Here is a 20,642-nt window from a genome sequence, read left to right as displayed (position 1 = left end):
CGAAGAGTAGCCCACCCCCTCCACCACAACTAGAGAAAGCCCATGCACAGCATCAAAGACCCAACACAGACAAAAATAAATAAAATAAAATAAAATAAATTAATTTTTTTAAAAAAGAAAAATGGACAGAAAACCTAAAGAGACATTTCTACAAAAAAGACTTACAGATGGCCAACAAGCACATGAAAAGATGCTCATGATCGCTAATTATTAGAGAAATGCAAATCAAAACTACAATGAGGTTCCACCTCACACCGGTTAGAAAGACCATCACTAAAAAGTCTACAAATAACAAATGCTGGAGAGGGTGTGGAGAAAAGTGAACATGCCTTGCACTGTTGGTGAGAATGTAGAATGGTGCAGCCACTATGGAAAACAGTATGGAGGTTCCTCAAAAAACTAAAAATAGAGTTGCCATATGATCCAGCAATTCCACTCCTGGGCATATATCCAGACAAAACTATAATTGGAAAAGATACATGCACCCCAATGTTAACAGCAGCACTATTTAGAATAGCCAAGACATGGAAACAACCTAAATGTCCATCAACAGAGGAATGGATAAAGAAGATGTAGGATGTGTGTGTGTCTAGACAGACACACACACACACACACACACACACACACACACACACACACACAATGAAATATTACTCAGCCATTAAAAAGAATGAAATATGAAATAATGCCATTTGCAGCAACGTGGATGGACCTAGGGACTTCCCTGGCAGTCCAGTGGTTAAGACTCTGCACTCCCACTTCTGGGGGCGTGGGTTTGATCCCTGGTCAGGGAACTAAGATCCCGCATGCTGCATGGCGTGGGCAAAAAAGAAGGATGGACCTAGAGATTATCATAATAAGTGAAGTAAGTCAGACAGAGAAAGACAAATACCATATGATATCAGTTTGAGGTGGAATCTAAAAAAAAATGATACAAATGAACTTATTTACATAACAGAAACAGACTCATAGACATAGAAAACAAACCTATGGTTACCAAAGGGGAAAGGTGGGGGGGGGATAAATTAGGAGTTTGGGATGAACATACACACACTACTATATATAAAATAATCAACAAGGACCTACTGTATAGCACAGGGAACTCTACTCAATATTCTGTGATAACCTAGATGGGAAAAGAATCTGAAAAAGAATGGATATATGTATATGTAAAACTGAATCACTTTGCTGTACACCTGAAACTAACACAGCATTGTAAATAAACTATACTCCAATATAAAATAAAAATTAAATTTAAAGAAAGAGAAAGACGAATACCATATGATATCATTTATATGTGGAATCTAAAATATGACACAAATGAGCTTATCTACAAAACACAAACCAACTCGCAGACATAGAGAACAGACTTGTGGTTGCCAAGGATGGAGGAGAGGTTGGGAATTTGTGATTAGCAGATGCAAACTATTATATATAGAATGGATAGACAACAAGGTCCTACTGTATAGCACAGGGAACTATATTCAATACCCTTGGATAAACCATAATGGAAAAGAATATGAAAAAGAATGTACAGATAGGTATAACTGAATCACTTTGCTGTAGAGCAAAAATTAACACAACACTGTAAATCAACTATATTTCAATAAAATAAATTTTTTAAAAAAGAATCAAACTGAAGTAAGACTTATCAATATTGAAGAATACTAGTGAATAATGAAGCAATGCCTTTGAAGTTCTGACAGAAAATTATGTTCAACCTAGAATTCTACTCCCAGCCACACTAACGTTCCATTTTAAGAATAAAATAAGAACATTTTCAGACAAGGAATTACTCAGTATTTACCTCCCACACATCTTACCTTAGTATGTACCCCAGCAAAACAAGGCAATAAACCAAGGAAGACGACTCTATGCGAAATGAGCATAATGAAGGCAAGTCACAGGATGTTCACTGAGCAGCAGTTCTAAATAAAACAGATTAGAGCAGAAGATACAGGACATCAAGAGAGGGGTAACTAATGAAAAAGGGAAATACCAGAAATTTCATTCTATCTTATAGAAAATGAAAAACTTAAGGTCAGTTATAAAAGCTAACAATACCCCCCCTCCAAAAAAATACAACAGAGAACTCTGATGTGGAGAAGTCGTGGCACCCTGTTTTATCTTTGTAGAACTACCTTCTCCCCACCCCAACACATGTGCTTCAAATGGGGCGGACTCCACACCCATCTCCATCTGGGCATGTGACCAGGCTCTGACTATTCTAATCTATTCTCTCCACCTTGCCATAGCAACTGGTTCAGAAATATGCACAGAGCTGAGAATCAGTACTGGTGAGGGAGAGAGGTGAAGTAGGATGTTACTGAAAATAAAGGCAAAGGAGGAAAGCACACAGATACAGTGAGAGACCAATTCTTCAAAGTAACATCTGAGCACATGGATCCAATCCTACTCTATCCCTCTGGACTCTCAGTTCTGGAAACCAATTTTCTTTCTCACTTAAGTTCTAACTGAACTGGTTTTCTAACACTTATAAGGATCCCTAACCACAACACTCCTCTTTCAAAGCCAGAAGTCAAAAGATACAACCTGCTGTTAATGAAATAAAAATAAACATATAGTATTTACTAAGGTGACCAGAGCTAAAAATGATGATATATAACTATTTCAAAAAGAAGGTAGGGAATGGGGTAGTGGTGTTGGGATATAATTCTTCATGGGTCTCTATGTCTTGCAAGCAAGGCGCTGTCCGCTCTTTGTTCTGGAATATAATCTCAAGGATGTTCATATATCAAACCACCTTAGAAGACAGAAACTCTTCCTCCAGAGCAAAGAGCCAGCATACTACTGTCTCCCTCTGGAGCAAAGAGCAGGCATGCTTACTGCCCATTATAAAATATTTGTAATCCCTAAACTCAAGAGTTTTCTCCAGTAACAAAACTCATTATGTGAACGGGTGTTATCTGGCCCTCCCCTCAGTGCCCTGTGGGAACTGTGGCTCAGGACACTGGCACAAATGAATGTTGAAACCTTAGCTACTGCTACTGCTGTGAGTAATAAACTCTACTTCATCTCTGACTCTGCCTCCTACCAGAATAGGAGTCTTTACCTTCCACCAGCATCCATGAAACTGTGGCAGGCTAATTTGTTAGCTTCAAGTAGAGTAAACTCTCAGATCCTTTCTAATTCCTTTTTTTGTTTTGGCTGCGTTTGGTCTTTGTTGCTGCGTACGGGCTTTCTCTAGTTGTGGCGAGTAGGGGCTACTCTTCGCTGCGGTGCACAGGCTTCGCAACACAGTGGCTTCTCTTTTTGCGGAGCACGGTCCCCAGGTGCAGTAGTTGTAGCACACGGGTTCAGTAGCTGTGCCGTAGAGCACAGGCTCAGTAGTTGTGGCGCATGAGCTCAGTAGTTGTGGTGTAGGGCTTAGATGTTCTGCAGCATGTGGGATCTTCCTGGACCAGGAATCGAACCCATGTCCCCTGCATTGGTGGGCGGATTCTTTTTTTTAATTAATTTATTTTATTTTATTTGTTTATTTAATTTTTTTGGTCTGTGCTGGGTCTTCGTTGCTGCACGTGGGCTTTTCCCTGGTTGCGGCAACTGGGGGCTACTCTTCGTTGTGGTGCACCAGGGAAGTTCCCTTTGTAATTATTGACAGGTGGTAAATGGGAGCTAAATCTTGACTATCACTCCAGAAAGTCAATAGATAACGCTTAAAATTGACACATCAAGAAATGGAAGTAGGGCTTCCATGGTGGCGCAGTGGTTAAGAATCCGCCTGCCAATGCGGGGGACAGGGGTTCGAGCCCTGGGCCAGGAAGATCCCACATGCCGCAGAGCAACTAAGCCCGTGTGCCACAACTACTGAAGCCCCCATGTCACAACTACTGAAGTCCATGCGCCTAGAGCCCGTGCTCCACAACAAGAGAAGCCACCACAATAAGAAGCCTGCACACCACAATGAAGAGTAGCCCCTGCTCACCACAACTAGAGAAAGCCCATGAACAGCAGCAAAGACCCAATGCAGCCAAAATTAATCAATTAATTAATTTTTTTTAAAAATGGAAGTAAAAGCACATTAATATGGGGGATTATCACTAAAAGAATCAAAGAGAGAAACAATTGAAGTAGTTCCCTCAGGAAAGGAACTGGGGAGGCATAGGACAAGAGAATTACTGTTTTCACCATAAACTCTTCTGAACCATTACATTTTCCCCCCAGCATCATGCATTTGAGAAAGAAGCCTTTCCTGGCTCCTTTAAAGGGGAAAAAAAGAAGTGTACAAGAAAAAAATCTTTTCAGTACTTTCATCCCACTAAAATTGAATAATAGCATCAAGAAAAGTACCTAATTAAGTATGATGCTCTCATCACAGTTCTGGAAACCTAAAAGGGAAACTCTCTCACCAATGATCATCTCAAGCCAGAAAACAGTCATAATGTATCTCAAAAAAAGTATGTCACGTCTTGCTTTGGAGAAGTTTTGTTCAATAAAATGATTCTACTAGCTATGTACACAATAGTGTCCTACAACTTCTATGGAAAGCACATTACTGGCTTCAGCATATAAATATGTATCCTTAAGCATAATTTCCTGCAATTATAGATTCTAGGTTACCCATAAATCACTAGTTTTAAAAGTGAAATTAAAATTAATTCATGGGAACAAAGAAGAAATATTCTTATGGTAAAGGGAATAAAATATGCCATCTTACAAGAAAAAGATAGTTAATTAAGGTTCAAAAAGTAATTCACATTAAAGAATCAGAATTTTCTAATCAAAATTTGAAATTACAAATTATTTTGTATGGTAGGTAGGGGATGACTATTTCCGTTTAGTATAATTTTATACAAATTACAGGGAAGTTTTTTCTTAAAAATCCAGAACAGCAAAGCCTACCTACTGTCTACCCCTCTACTCCTCCACTAAATTATACTTCCTATACAGCCACATTGTAACTTTTGCCCTCCTGCTGAATCTAATTTTTAGGGAAAATAAAGGAAGAGCATACAAATTCTGCCCCAGAAATAAGCTAAAGTGTTCTTGAGCTAAACTATAAGTCTAGGTAAAATAGGATCTGGTTAGGAGTTAGCTCTGGTTTTATTTAAAATACACTTTATTTAAATCAGCATTAGTTAACTTTAACCTAACATTACTAATTCAATCACAGTGGTCTCAGTCAATCTACTTAACTCTTGAGAAGCTGGAGCAAATAAAAGATCTCTGTGAAGTTAGAGTTTCACTAAGGTGTTGCTAATTTCTTTTTCACTTCTAGGTGCTCTTCACTAGGAAGGCTTTTTGTGTAGTGAAGTTCCTCAATAGTCAGACTGCGTGGGTTTGAAATCCAGCTCCAACACACTGCCTAGGCAAGCTGCTTAACCTCTAAGACTCAGTTTTCTTTTTTTTTCTTTTGAATTTTATTTTATGTATTTTTTTATATAGCAGGTTAAGACTCAGTTTTCTGCAAGAAAAAAGGGACTAAATACTTTCCTCATACAGTTGTTATCAAGATTTTTTTTTAAATACCCATAAAATGTTTGGCATAAGACCTAGTCAAAAGAAATAAAGAGGGCTTCCCTGGTAGCACAGTGGGTAAGAATCCACCTGCCAATGCAGGGGACACAGGTTCGATCCCTGGTCCAGGAAGATCCCACATGCTGTCGAGCAACTAAGCCCGTGTGCCACAACTACTGAGCCCACGTGCCACAACTTCTGAAGCCAGCGCGCCTAGAGCCCGTGCTCTGCAACAAGAGAAGCCACTGCAATGAGAAACCCGCGCACCATAACAAAGAATAGCCCCGCTCGCTGCAATTAGAGAAAGCCCGCATGCAGCAACGAAGACCCAACGCAGCCAAAAATAAATTAATTAATTAATTAAATAAAATTTTTTAAAAAAAGAAAGAAAGAAAAGAAGGAAGAAAGAAAGGGAAGAAGACAGCTATTAATATTGTCACTACTTACTTCATGGAAAGCCACCTCCAGTAGGAAAGAGATGTTCCATCTGCACACAGTGGAACAGAGACTCTTTCTTATTAATTAAACCACCACTGAAGGCTATGGAAAGGAACTTCCTAAAAAGATGCTAGAAGCATGAAGCAGATGATGCATTTCAGCAAGCCAAACTCAGTCACTTTTCTACCAAGAGGACAGAGTCCTTAAACTTTGCACAGGTTTGTTTACCTTGGTATCATTATGGAACACAGTGGTAGACAAAAGCAAAACTTTTTAAACAATGGAAGTATTTCTAAATATATAATTTTTAATGTAAATTATTTTATAGCTAGCTTTCTCACATTACTTTCTTTTTGACCTTCATTCATTCAACAAACGTTTGTTGAGCATCTATGAGTCTCCTGGAATACAGTGAACAAACGATCAAAGCCCTCCGGGAACTAACATTTTCGTGGTGAGAAAGACAATAAATAATCATAATAAGTAAATTTTATAGTATATGCTTCAAGGAGGTAACTATTATGGGGGAAAAACAGACTAGGGTAGGGGAACTTGGAAGTGCAGGAGGAGAGTGGCGGTTGCCATTTTAAACAGGGTGGTCAGCATAGGCTTCCTTGAGAAGGTGCTACTTAAGAGATTTGGAAGAGGTAAGGAAGTTAGGCATGAAGATTTATCTAGGCACAGGTAACAGCCTAAGGCAAGCACTTGCCTACACCATCACCACGATCTAACAAATAAGCAAAAATGTTGTCTCTTAATAATATCACCTTCTCCCAAGAAAAACCTGTGCTAGCAAAACCAAAAAAAAAAAATTATATTAATTCATTCAACAAATGTTTAGCTAAGGACACAGAAGAGAACATGATATGCACCACTTTCTATTCTAAACTATAAAGACCTCAGCAAGGGGACTGAGGTTGACTACAAAGTTCTGAAGTGTAAGAAATATGTTTTTTTTCTGTTATTTAGCTTATTGGGCCTTCACTTCACTGCTTTTCAAAAAAAAAAAAAAAAACGGCAGATTTACAGAAATCTGTCCTCCAGATAAGGTGGGATGATACTACCTACACTGAAAGTATCTCAAAGTCTCTATTCTTTAAAGCACAGATATTGGCCCCTTAAGTTTCTTCACCTAAAGAGTTGAAAATTTCAAAAGTACTAACAATGATATTATACTAACATCTTCTCCCCCTGCCTCCAACAGGCCAAAACATTGCTACTGGGAGTCTAATAATTTTTCTAACACTTTTCCAAGATCCACTTCAATTGTAGAAAAAACGTGATCTACCAAGTACATGGTGCTATATGCCATGCACTATGGTAGCTAAGTAAGAGGTCTCTGCTCTCCAAGACCTCATCATGTGGTATGGAAAAACATATGCATTATATATCTTTTATGCTATTTACTACTTCAAAAGTAAGTATAGCTCATAATACCACTTAGTTGCAAAGAAAAATACTATGAATTTTTTTCCCTCAAATCCCAACCAAAAGGTTGTATTTATAGAGTTGAAAACACATTTTACAAACCCTTACACTATAAAAAATTACAATCTTAGCAGAATATATTTTATATCATTTATCTGATCTCACTTAGCAACTAGAGAGTAAAAGCTTAGAAAGTTAAGAGACCCACAACAAGAAATGTCATATAAAAGGAACCAAATGGGGCTTCCCTGGTGGCGCAGTGGTTGAGAATCTGCCTGCCAATGCAGGGGACACGGGTTCGAGCCCTGGTCTGGGAAGATCCCACGTGCTGCGGAGCAGCTAGGCCCATGAGCCACAATTACTGAGCCTGCGCGTCTGGAGCCTGTGCTCTGCAACAAGAGAGGCCACGATAGTGAGAGGCCCGTGCACTGCGATGAAGAGTGGCCCCCGCTTGCCACAACTAGAGAAAGCCCTCGCACAGAAACGAAGACCCAACACAACCATAAATAAATAAATTTTAAAAAAAGAAAAAGAAATAATTCTAAAAAAAAAAAGGAACCAAATGGAATATATTTATTGATTACTTTATTTTTCCCCAATTATGTTAACGGATATTTTAAGATTAGTTGAAAACAAGTTTCTACATATTAAGGCATGTATGCAAGAGAAAACAGAGGACCAAAAGAAAAAAGAGTAGCATACTTTAACCTCATGCCCTGATCTACTTTTTAATTAAGTGCACAAATCCTGAAAAACACTCCTAAGTATTTATGGCTAGAAGCGTTTCTCTTCTAACCTCAACCATCAGTCTCCTCTTAGGACTGGCCTAAATAAAATGGTAACACACTGTTATATGCTTCACCCAACTTAGCATTACATTAGCTGGCTGTGTAGTCCATGTTTTCAAGGTATCGTACATAGAGAAGTACTTTGGCTCTTTCTACTTAAATGGCCTATCAGGCATATTAGAGCTACCCTGTCATCATGTTTTACCAATGAGATTAGCAAATATGAAAACTGTCAGCAAGGATATGAAAAAATAGGTGTACTCTCAAACTGCAAATACTCTTTGACCCAGCAGTTCCACTTCTGGGAATTTATCCCAAATGACAACCCATGAAGAAAATTATTCGCTACAACATTGTTTCTAATAGGAAAAGATAGCAAGACTCCATTTTTCAACCTCCCTTGCATTCAGATGTGGCCATGAACTAAGTTCTGGCTAACAAAACCTGACTGGAAGTGTCCTGAAGTAGCAGCTTCTAGAAACCTCCCTGTAAAAAGGCTGGCATGTAAACCTTTGCCCCCTCTAGCATCCTCCTGCTGCTTAGAATGGGCTGCAGTAGTTGGAGATCCAGCTAGGTCAATAAGGACAAGAGGAACACGCAGCAGAGCTGTAAGAGCATAGAAAGAATCCAGGCAATCACTGCGGGGTGGGGGTGGGGCTGACAGGCAGGGGACAAGGGGAATGCGGATAGACTAAAGGACTATCTTGACTGCAGCGTTTGCTACACAGGTACATCCAACTGTCAAAACTTATCGAACTATCCACGTGTTTCTGTGAATTTTACTGTAATTATTATGCCTCAAAAAGAGAGAAAGAGAAAAGAGTAATGCCATGAGTGCTATACCAGCCCTAGAACACTTACCTGAACTTTTATAAGAGAAAGAAATACTTCATTGTTTAACCCACTGTTAGTTTAGCTTTTCTATCACTAATACACTCTTCATATGCCAATATGTAAAGAATGAAAAAATCAAGTGAAAAAGGAAAGATAACGTTACGTAGAATATGCTACCATTTATTTATTTTTTTAATAAATTTACTTTTAATTTATTTATTATTTTTGGCTGCGTTGGGTCTTTGTTGCTGCGCACGGGCTTTCTCTAGCTGTAGCGAGCCGGGGCTACTCTTCGTTGCGGTGCGTGGGCTTCTCATTGTGGTGGCTTCTCATTGTAGTTGCGGAGCATGGGCTCTAGGCAGGTGGGCTTCAGTAGCCATGGCTCGCAGGCTCTAGAGCACACGCTCAGTAGTTGTGGTGCACGGGCTTAATTGCTCCGCGGCATGTGGGATCTTCCCGGACCAGGGCTCGAGCCCGTGTCCCCTGCATTGGCAGTTGGGTTCTTAACCACTGCACCACCAGGGAAGCCCTATGCTACCATTTATGTTTTTAAAGGTAGGGAAAATAGACTATACACCAGAAGACTATAAACTAGTAACAGTGGTTGCCCTAGTGAGGGAAAAGTATGCCCAAGGCACAGAATAGAAAATATCTCACTTTCTGCACCTTTCACATTTTGAACCATGCAAACACATTGCCTATTTAAAAAATATATGTTCTTTAATCCTATTAAACAAAATTAAATATTTCGTTTAACTTTTTTGAAATTTTGGTATATGCAGATTTTAATGCTTTGAAGACTTACTTTGACTTTAGTTTCAAGATGATCCCACACTGAACTTAATTACTGAGACCACTAGATACAAAAATGACAAAAGAATAAAAAGTGTTGGAAGGGGTAAAAAGGGAAGGAGAGTGCTGAGAACTCTTCTTTTGAGGAAAACGGCAAGAAAACATTTTAACCAAAAAGAGAAGCACTGGGGTCATTCTACTGCTGGAAATATATACTATGTATCTTTTAATTTCTCACTTTCTGCTTTTAATGAAAAACAAACAAAAGCAGCTAGCTAAATCAAAAAGGCCAACAAGGCTTTTCTCTGATTAGCTGAAGGAATCAAACAAAAGGTTCTTTCTTGTTAGGAGTATAGATTCTGAAGAGTTACAAATAGTAATGTGAAAGTCTCCATATCAGATTAGAAATTGAAATAAAATGAGGATTTCTGAGAAATTTATCAAATTGACCATAGGTGGTTTTCTGTTCTCAACACTATTTTGTAACGTGTATATATAAATCCTGTTAAGTTTTTATGGTGTAAAGAGTGTAACAAAAGAGTTACTAGGACTTCCCTAGTAGCGCAGTGGTTGAGAGTCCGCCTGCCGATGCAGGGGACACGGGTTCGTGCCCCCGTCCAGGAAGATCCCACGTGCCGCGGAGCAGCTAGGCCCGTGAGTCATGGCCGCTGAATCTGCGTGTCTGGAGCCTGTGCTCCACAACGGGAGAGGCCACAACAGTGAGAGGCCCACGTACCACAAGAAAAAAAGAAAATAAAAAGGTAACTCAGTAAGAAAGCCCTATCTCTTGCTCTAATTCCGGAAGATGACTATTCAGATCCTAAGTCAGAGGCCACCAACCATTTACTGATGATCCCAACTACCAACAACCTCTTAAGTGACAAATACATACAAATAAACCCAGAAAAAGGAGGCATCATTTACATGCTCTTGCTGATAATAGTAAAAATATTAAATTGTTTCTAACAGGGTTGGATGGTCACAAACAAAATCTCTAACCCTTTAGAAATTCCTAGTAGCTACTATGGAAATTTCTTGGGGCCTCTGGAACACAAGTAGGCATAGACAATATCATTAAGCCCTTCACAGTAAATCCTTCTGAAGGCAAAGACTATATTTTCCAATACAGTACTGTGTATTATCCTATAAAGATTTCAGCAACAAAGACTAAATGAACATTCAAATGTAGAAGGCTCAAAGTAGGCATAGAATTAACATTTGGTGAACTGAACACTAACAGTTTAGAAACAACGACAATGCACGTGGAAATGAAATTAAGCTTTACTTCTCTGAATAAGATGTCTACACTAAAAGCATACAAATGACAAATTTCTTAAAAACTGAGTAATTATACTGAGGTTCATTAATGAAGGCTTGACTTTTTCCAAAGGGGGGAAAAAACAGATCTGCTATCTGCCAAGAACATTAAATTGAAATCTTCAAAAGTGGTACTGCTATTACTTTAGTAAACCAGTAACACTAATATCCTTTGCAAGTAGAAAGGTGAGAGGTTATGCTCATTGTTTTTGAAAAACTGGAAAGGGAAAAGGTAAAGATTAATTTCCTCCTAACTTCTCCTGAACTATCAATTTGGAGGAAAGAAAAATGGACCAAATTAATTTCATATAATATTCTCAAAGAATACTAAATAAACAGCATAAACACAAGGATAGGGGTTACTCAGATTCAATTCTAACAAATTATTACTTGATTCTATAGGAAACAAAGATCAGTAATTGTCAGACCAGTCCTTAAGGGACTTACTCAAAAAGCCAAAATCTTAAGAATTCTATTGGACTATAAACTGTGGTCAAGAGGTAACATGTATCTAAATCAGAACCATTTAACAAGAGAAGACTCAACAGGTGTTTGGTGAAAGAAATGCCTGGAAACACTGGGAACACATGAAAAGAACTTTAATAAAATGAAACCATAATATTGATGTAACCCAACAAATGAGTTGGCAAGCAAATTTTAATCTCCAAAATTACTCATATCTTTTAAAGAGGCATAGTCCCCTTCTTTCCATGTCCCCTAAAAAGGGAAAATCCACGACATTTTAATAAAGGAACAATTCTTTAAAAAGGCTTTACAACTCCTCATTCTCTACTAAAATAGAAAAATTAAAATTCAAGCAGAATAGGGAATTCCCTGGCCATCCAGTGATTAGAACTCCGCATTTCCACTGCAGGGGGCATGGGTTCCATCCCTGGTGGGGGAACTAAGATCCTTCAAGCTGCATGGCACAGCAAAAAAAAAAAAAAAAAAAAAAAAAATTCAAGCAGTATAGACAAGATAGTCAAAGTTGGTTCACAAAATAAAACAAGGTAACAACTACAGCAAGAATCAAGTAACTTTTTGGTAATATACACAAAAATATTAGGTAACTGACAACATTTGTAATACAGAGGCTAAGCCCCTAGATCAAATAAAGGAGAGGAAATAATTCATTTGTTAGATTCAGAAACAAAACAATAGCTAACATGGCTAAAGTTTTCACTTAAATTCCAAGGCCATGAAATTTTTAAACATCAGTAGTTTTAAAATGTGTTATACTGTCATTTTTAAGTGCAAAAATGTTATACTATATAGTCTTAAAATATATGCAACTAGAGTAAAATTATGTTTTAATATACAACCTCCTACTAATACAAACAAAAATGTGGATTTTCCAGAAAAGTTAGTATTTACCTGGACTTTAATAATCAATTCTATTAATGATACGGCAGGGGAACCCACAAGGTGTTAAGATAAACAATAAAAAGACAAAAGAATAAATTCTTAAATTTAAGACTGGTACTTGCCAAAGAATACATAGATCTGTAAATAGTGCTAAGAGAAAAAGTGACAGAAGTTAACTAATGCACTGAGCATAATGCCTGGAGTATAAAACATGCTACCCTTTTTTTCAGTAAATGAATAAATAAAAGGCCTTGAAATTCCACAAGTTAAAAATGGTGGTATATAACCATTTTATCAAGCTAACCACATAACATGTTGAATAAAACACAGGCAAAGAAAATGTCAAATGAAAAATAGGATTCCTAAAGCATAAAGCTATAGACCTTCTACGGACTTTTCAGGATCCATTTTCATAGTCCTTGTAGTATCCCACATAAGCTTGACTATTGTGATGATGGTATAGCTCTTCAACTAGAATACAGCCTGAACCAGAGAAACCTAACCCCAAGGGCTGAAGTGGTATGTAGAAAGTACCTAGAACCTCCAGAGAACAATCCTGATGACTGAACTTGAAATCAAATCTCTTGCCCTACTTTGGAAACAAGCTTGCCTCTCCTGGTTCCTGGACAATAGACCAAATGTGTCCTTTGAGACTTCCTTACCAAACTCAAATTTCATCTTCAGAAACTCCAGCTTAATCAATAATTCCCTAAAGTAGTTCCAAGAGTGATTTCAGAGCTTTAGATAGACTATTTTTATATTATTATTTAAAATACATTATTTAAAAAATTTTTAATTTTCAAGAAGCAAATGAACACTTTAATACACAAAGTCCTATAACCGAATCTGCTAGAAAGTGTCTCAGTTAAACAGAAAAATGGAAAAAAAAAATTTTTTTAAAGGTACAAATTTAAATAGCCCAGGTATGTCCTTAAAGATAAGGAGAAAAAGCTAAGCCTTCAATTATGTGTCTACAATTTGGGGATATAAGATATGAAAGCTTAGAATTTAGTAGAGGAGAGAAGACTAATACACATGAAACAAAGAGTAATAAATAACGGTATAAAGTGCTAAGTGGCTAAGTACTCAATTTGGGATGTCTATAAACTCAGATGAGGGGGGAAATTATCTTTACTTTCAGTAACCTCCAACTGAAATTTAGCATTTCCTTCTACTGGGAAGTCAGTCAGACCACAATAATATTAACAATATCTGCCACTGTCAGTAGTAGAAATCACAGATATTTTCCTATCACACAGTCATAAGTTGCAGACACCTCCAAACAGTGACAATGTTCATCATTACTTGGAAATTATTAGACCCACGCTAAATCTTATTATTTAACACAGAAGCACATGTTACTATCTCATAATTTAAAAAAATATTTTGATAACTGTATTTTAATGTAACTGGTTTTCTTTGTAATCCTATGTAATTTAAAAATACTACTCAGAAAACGGATCCAATAGGCTTCAGACTGCCAAAGGTGTCTATGGAGCAAAAACTGTCAAGAGCCCTGCCCTACAGCTTCTATAGAAGCACTCTCCTTCCCCACCTCTGGATTTGATGACAGGACGTAGAGCTTGAGGTGCTGACAAACACACTGTAACCACAAAGGGACAACACCATGGAAGCAGAGCTTATTAAATAAAGGAAGTAAGAAGAAGATGAGATTCTGACCACCTAAGTACAAGTGGATCAAGCTTCATCTTTGGTCTTTTTAGTACAAGTCAGTAAATTTGATTTGGTTTCCTGTTATACTCACTACACTCAACATCTAAGTGGTACAGCTGATTGCAATAGTTTCTATCTCAGGAAACCAGAGCAATATCCATTTCTTGGCATAGCAACAGCAAAATTACAAAAGGATTCACTTTACTACCATGAGGGAATCTGGGGAAAATGAGTTTAGTTTTTCACAAACTAAGTGTGCTGAAGACTCACTCAATACTCACTCCAATCCACTCTCACATGGACTTCCTATTTTACAGAGGCTGTATAACTAAAAATTACATTTTCCAGATGCCTTTGAAGCTAAGGTTTCACATAAGACCTAAGTGTGGCCAAGCAGCCCACTTAAGATATAGAGAGCAGAAAGTAACATGTAATGATGTTCCTGCCCAAGGAAGTTAAAATTTCTGCCACATATGGTGGCCCATAATGGCAGTAGCTCCCTTATCAGGCAAGTTCTACAGTGTCTCTGTGGTGTTTGTTCTAGAAGTTCAGTCTAATCTGTTCATTCAGCCTACTCAACATTTACCTCTTTCTTAATAAATCCCATTTGCTACAACTACTTAGAGCAAATGCTCTTGCTACAGATTCTTGAAAAATAAATACAAAGTAAACATGGATGTATCTGTGTATCTCTGATGAATCTGGAGATTGGGATTGACATATATACACTAATATGTATAAAATGGATAACTAATTAAGAACCTGCTGTATAGTACATAAATAAATAAATAAAATTCAAAAAGAAAAAAAAAACAACAGTATCCTATTGCCAGTTAGAAACCTAAAAAGAGTTAACAGCTTATGGATACAGATATAGGCTTGACCTGGAAAGCATTATAACTGAGAAGCCTTAAGAGCTAAGGGCCAGATTACAAGGAGCACAAGAAGAGTCAAGAACAGAGCTTTAGACAGACTCAAGATATAGAGAACAAACTAGTGGTTACCAATTGGGGGTGGGGGAGTAAGAGGTGTAAACTATTAGGTATAAAATGAGCTACAAGGATATATTGTACAACATGGGGAATATAGCCAATATTTTATAATAACTATAAATGGACTATAACCTTTAAAAATTGTGAATTACTATATTGTACACCTGTTAACATATAATATTGTACAGCAACTATACTTAAATTAAAAAAAAAAAAGAAGAGAACAGAGCTTTAGATAGTTTGGATCTGGAAGAGGAAGAATTGCCAGCCAAGCTGATAAATCAGAAGAAATCAGAGATAGGCAAAGAACCGAAAGGAGAGAATTCAAAAAATGAAGATGTCTTCTGTACAACTAAATACCAAAGATGACAAATGGGCTAAGAATTTAACTAAAAGATCCGTTTTTCACATTACTTCCTTTCTCAAAGATTGTCCTGAGTAAAAAATAATGCTCAAACTTCCTCCATAATTGGGTCCCTTGTCTGCTACTGCAGCCTCATACCATAACTTTTTCTTTTTGTTTTTTTAATACCATACTTTTAATCAGTCTTTTTAAAATAAATAAGTAAATAAACCCTCTTCTCCAGATCCCAAAATAAACGCCCAATCCAAGGCCCACACCTAGGAAGCTTTGTCTGGCAGTCCCAGTTGCCTCCTCTGAATTCATGTAACATTTATCAGACACCTAATTAAAATCCAAACTAAATTATAAGCTTAAAGAGAGCAGAGGCTATGTTCTTCATTTCTTTATATTCTGAACACCCAGCATAATGCCACTCAAATGCACTGCTAACAGCTAGGCCCTTTCAACAGGTAGTTTCAGAAGAGTGGAAGTAAGATTGCAGGAGATTAAAAATTTAATTAAATTGACTTGGAAGGTGAACAAAGAAAGCTTCCGTAGAAATGGTAATATTCTATATCTTGACAGGGTTATGGGTTAAATAGATGTATGAACTTGTCCAAACTAACGGACAAGTTAAACTATTTGTTTACTTATTTAATAAGTAAACAAACAGTTCATGATAGGCATGCAAAAGTATTTACTGGTAAAGTATACTTACTTTGAAATACAACCAAAATATAAGATGGATTCATAAATACATAGAGGGTAGAATGGATGGATAAATAGATAAGCAAATACAGCAAAATAAGAATTACAGAATCTACATTGTGGATATTTAGATATTCAATGTATAAACACTTCTTGCAACTCTTCTGTGATTGACATTTTCATGATAAAATGTTAGGAGAAAAAAGCAGAGTGGAAATAATGTGAGGCTCACATTATTTCAGAAGTTTGTCAATTAAAGGATTGACCTTAGAGAAGAAAAGGAAGGTATATATACATGCCTCTGAGAGAGGGATGTCTGGATTGTTCCTCTTCTCTCTACCTCAAGTCTTAGACTGCCTATACAGACTAGTTCTGGCCTTGAGTGCTTGCTCTTGCCTGAAAGAAAATGCTCTCACTAAGCTCCCTTCATTCTAGCACAATCCAAACCTGTGGAGCCTGACCCCTTTGTCTGTCTTGGGCTATGATAATCTGTTCCCTATTCTTTTTACCTGAGCTTCTAATACCTCCTTAACTGACCTTTAGACGAAACCTCTAGCCAATCTGCATAACATAAATGGTTCATCCTCTTGGTCCAATTCTTGCCCTTCAGACCCATGGCCCCCATGGCAAGGGAATGTTAAAACAAAGGTCACACAGTCCCTGGCTGAGGACCTGGCAGAGAGGTACTCAAAACATGTTTGTTAGATGAATAAAACCCATGCCTGATAATAATATAATACACACATAAATAGAGCTTAGTTTCACATTTAAATCTACATTGTGCTGAGGGTTGAAAATGTGTGTGCTAAGTTTCTGGAGTTGAACATTTAAAAAGGGAAGATCTGGAGCCTCTTCTGTGTAGAGCAAACCAGAAGACAGAGCTGGAAACAGAAGGTTGACAAACTCTTTCAACTGACATTAAGAAACACCTACATTTAAATTATTAATGCTTTTCCCAGATAATACAGTACATTCATCAGCTTCAAAGTGCCATAAACATGAACTACAGGGGGAAAGATAAATTATGCAACAGTAAGAATTGATAGGAATTCAATTTCCAATGACCTAAATGCACTTGGGAATTAATTTGCTTTTTGTTACTGTAGCTTCCAAAGGACTGCAGATTATGCACTTGCTGAATTTTGCCTTTGTCACACATGACCTAACAAGGAAGGCATTCATTCTACCATAGTAGCTTCTCTCAAGTATCTGGTTCTAAACAGCTGCAAATTTTGGAAGATAACACTGAATGATGTTTCTAACCATTAGTAGTTCTCTCCCCAACAAATATGAAAACAAGATTAAGGTTTACTAGAGTATCAAAACTGTGCAAATTAAACTGGCTGAGCATAGTTATTAGAAAATAAAGTAGAGGACATGGGTTCGTGCCCAGGTCCAGGAAGATCCCACATGCCACGGAGTAGCTGGGCCCGTGAGCCATGGCCACTGAGCCTGCGCGTCCGGAGCCTGTACTCCGCAACGGGAGAGGCCACAATAGTGAGAGACCCGCGTACCTCAAAAAAAAAAAAAGAAAAAGAAAAGAAAAGAAAGTAGAAAATTTGTACAAGAATTTAAATTCTAGATGTTATGTTAATAGAATTGATCCAATAAACATATCCTAAAGAATTTCTAAAATACAACACTTTCATTGTTCACATTTGCTTTTATCTGTCAGAAAGATGCTATATCACTAATGACTGGCTGATATAGTCCCTTAAATGCTGTAACTGGATAAAACGATAAAATATTTCAAAATAATACCGATCTCAAATAAATTTCCATTTATAAGAAGTGGAAGCTGCTTCCTAGACCCAAAACTGCTAGGCCTGGGTGAAAAATAACCTGCCAAAAGTAGAAACAAACTGTAAAAATGTTTCAGAGTGTTATGTGTTATGGCTGGTGAAACGGTTATGCAACTATACAAAGAAGCTGTTTTTTTTACACCTGTCATTGTTCCTAGGTCATATCAGAATACATGAGGACATTTATTCTCCACCTATCAACTCATTTTTTTAAAATAAATTTATTTATTTTATTTATTTATTTTTTGGCTGTGTTGGGTCTTCATTGTTGCACACGGGCTTTCTCTAGTTGCGGCAAGTGGGAGCTACTCTTCGTTGCAGTGCAAGGGCTTCTCACTGTGGTGGCTTCTCTCATTGTGGAGCACGGGTTCTAGGCGTGCGGGCTTCAGTAGTTGTGGCACACGGTCTCAGCAGTTGTGGTGCACGGGCTTAGTGGCTCCAGGGCATGTGGGATCTTCCCAGACCAGAGATCAAACCCGTGTCCCCCGCATTGGCAGGTGGATTCTCAAGCACTGCGCCACTAGGGAAGCCACTATCAACTCATTTTTCATAAAAAAAATCATAACTGCTAAACACCATTGAGGAGGAAAAAACGTACTGCCAAGAAGTTATTTTATTATCAGCATTTATATGTCTTTCAACTCACATGTAGTTTGACTTTCACCATATACCCTACTACATTTAATTTACACAGATCCACATAGTCTCCCCCAGAAAGGCTCCCTGGAAAAGACACATGCAAGTATCCCTTCTGTACCTCCTTCAACTTCATTACATAATATCTTGTCATGATCTTTTCATTTTAAAGAGTAGGTAGATTAACACCCTCAAAATCAGCAATTTCATGTTAATTTGGTACTTATCAGTCTTGAAGACCCAAAAACCCAAATTTTGTCTTTAGAGCCTTAACACTGTCACCACACGATTCCTAATTTCTTAAAATAAATATATATATAAAGTAATTTTCAAGTACTGCACAAAATGCTATAGAATTTCCAAAGTCCAGTAAGCATTAAAATGAGATTTACAGGAACACTTTGTTTTGTAAACTTCCAGTCAAATCTAATGGTAATTAACAAGGGTAAATTTTTGCTTTCATTTTCTACAAAAAACGTAGTAACAGAGCATGACTTCCACTAGCATGTTGATGCAGAATCTAGACAGACAATACCTTATCAATCACTTTTAAAGAGCAAATAAGAGAAGGAAGTATTAACAACAAAAAACCCTAACATTACAAGTCAAGGTCAGTGGGGACAGGCTGAGGACTCCTATCCAAGCTTCCTGCTGAAGACACTAAATTGTAATTATGCTTCAATTTTAAGCCATCTACCTCTCAAACTAGATCCTATTTAAATGATTTTATAGAGAGGAAGAAATGAGCAAAAGTCCTGATATGCTGCAATACCTGAAGAAAGTCATTAATGGCAGGTGACTAGCTTCTCTTCTGGCCTGATCTCTTTTGGAAGAAAAGCAATATTCATAGGCAGGGCATTTTTTTAAAATTCTGTAGTTTCATATTTGAAAGCATTACAGATGTAATATTAGTTACTCGTCCAGGCAAGCAGTCCTGGTATATGTTATTATACTGTTACAGCCCAGTCTCAGTAAGAAAACAAGGAAAATCCTTGTTGTTGAGCTATAAGCATAGGAAACCCTCAATTATCCATGGACAGGGACAACCTGGATAAATTAAGTCCCCAGGTAATTATTATTTAAGAAGAATGCTGAATTAATTCAGAACTCCTCCTCCCTTCTTTACAAAAGAAAAAGTTGACTTAAAATCCCCTCTCTCTCTTCCAGACCACTAACAAAAAAAGCAAATAGGCAGATAAATGATTTCAAAATTGTCTAGCAAAATAGAGTAAGGCAAATAATTATCAGCACTCGAATTGGTTCTGTTTTTTCCAGCAATTCCGATCACAAGCCATCAAACTATGAGTTTAGCTTTCTCAAATGCATTTACATTAAACACCCCCCACAAAAAAAAACCCCTCCTGATTGAGATTTTCCTAAATCATATGGGTCTTATTGAACTGTACTAACAATATTCGAAATGGAAGTTAAAGAACTTAACAACTATTACATTAAAATTGTAAAATACTGATATCGAACAACTTTCGATTCAAAATCTCTGCGATGCTAGGCGTTGACAGAAGCTTTACCTTCCTTTTTCTCCCCTCCCGGTCCTCCTGGCCCTTCTGCGTGTCAAGCTCCCCGCCGGGGTCTGCATGACATCACAGCTCATCTCTTGGAAACCCGTGACGTCACAGACACGCTAAACCACAGCACTATGACTTCATCGGGACTGGGGCGGAACCGCAGTCGACTTGCGCCAGCCCGGAGGCTAGAGAAGCTTCCGAGCCTCGGTCCTGCCAGGTCCCCGAAGAAGGTTAAGGACAGGCGCCAGCTCACCTGCGCTGGGACGGGGAAGGACGGAGCGGTAGAGCCCCGGCGGGCGCGACAGGGCGAGGCTACCCCCACCCAGGGCCCGATTTCCTCACCGGCCGCCGGTCCCGGGGGTGGGAGAGCCGACCTGGAGCCTCCCCACGGCCTATCCCGGATCTCCTCCGCTTCAGCCCTGACCCGGGACCCCATTCCCGCCCGCCGGCCTGCCCGACCCTCCGTGCCCCGTGGGGGCGCTCAGCGCCCGGCCCGTGTGCGGGCAGAGGACGCCCCCGGA

General features: G+C 38.2%; 1 protein-coding gene across 7 annotated transcripts in view; it reads right to left on the bottom strand.

Moving 5' to 3' along the window:
• The window catches only part of FBXO34 (F-box protein 34), an 81,023-nt gene that overhangs the window by 60,149 nt on the left and 232 nt on the right, over positions 1-20,642 (bottom strand). For 5 of the 7 annotated variants that reach the window (XM_024734773.1, XM_024734771.1, XM_024734774.1 and 2 more), the window contains exon 2: positions 1,824-1,928. The exons of the other annotated variants lie outside the window; for them this stretch is intronic. The gene's annotated coding sequence lies outside the window, so the exon portion shown is untranslated. The remainder of the gene's footprint in view (positions 1-1,823; positions 1,929-20,642) is intronic. 7 annotated transcript variants of the gene reach the window in all.

Source organism: Neophocaena asiaeorientalis, unplaced genomic scaffold, assembly GCF_003031525.2.
Source record: "Neophocaena asiaeorientalis asiaeorientalis breed wild unplaced genomic scaffold, Neophocaena_asiaeorientalis_V1.1 scaffold547, whole genome shotgun sequence".
NCBI classification, from domain to species: Eukaryota; Metazoa; Chordata; class Mammalia; order Artiodactyla; family Phocoenidae; genus Neophocaena; species Neophocaena asiaeorientalis.
This window is presented reverse-complemented; position numbering and strand designations above follow the sequence as displayed.